Consider the following 755-nt stretch of genomic DNA (forward strand, 5'->3'; position numbering starts at 1 on the left):
TGGTATCATCTATGGTAGAGTTTCTGGCAAAGGTACTAGCAAAGATATCTGCTTTCCCACGTGGGTCATTTGTAATATTGCCGTCTGAAGATTTTAGTGGGGGAATGGAAGATGACTTGTTAAAGTTATTATTGAAAGAATTAAGAGTTGACCAGAATATTCTATTGTCATTAGGGTTGTTAAGTAGTTTTGATGCTTGCTTTTGAAGAAAGTTTGATTTAGATAGATTTAATACAGCTTTTGCATGATTTCTAGCAATTTTAAATTGGGAAAGTGATTCAGATGTTTTTGATTTTTAGTAAGAGTTATATGCTAATGACTTTTGGGCTGTTGCTCTGGCACAATTGCCATCAAACCATTTAGGAGAGTTTGATTTTTTAGTGAATTGTTGACTTGGTATGAATAAATCCATACCAGCTAGTATTAAGTCGCAAATGTGGGACTGGGTAGAATTGGGATCACTAGAGAAGAAAGACTGCCATGGAATGTCAGCAAGATAATTTCTAAATCCATCCCAGTCAGCCCTGTCAAAGTGCCATCGGGTCATCCTGACAGGTTCAGAATGGGGAGGTGTGGGAGGGTTAACTAATGAGGCTTTGGTGAGATTGTGGTCAGAGGATCCAAGTGGTGACAGTACCTCTATCCTGTATTGTTCTGGAGTATTTGTCAAGAATAAATCCAAGAGATGGGCATTATGGTCAGGATTATCAGGTATTCTGGTTGGTTGCTTTACCAACTGGGTGAGATTAAATGAT

This window comes from Coenobita brevimanus, chromosome 27 (genome assembly GCF_032717465.1).
Source record: "Coenobita brevimanus isolate Jiangsu-jjx chromosome 27, ASM3271746v2, whole genome shotgun sequence".
In the NCBI taxonomy this organism is placed as follows: domain Eukaryota; kingdom Metazoa; phylum Arthropoda; class Malacostraca; order Decapoda; family Coenobitidae; genus Coenobita; species Coenobita brevimanus.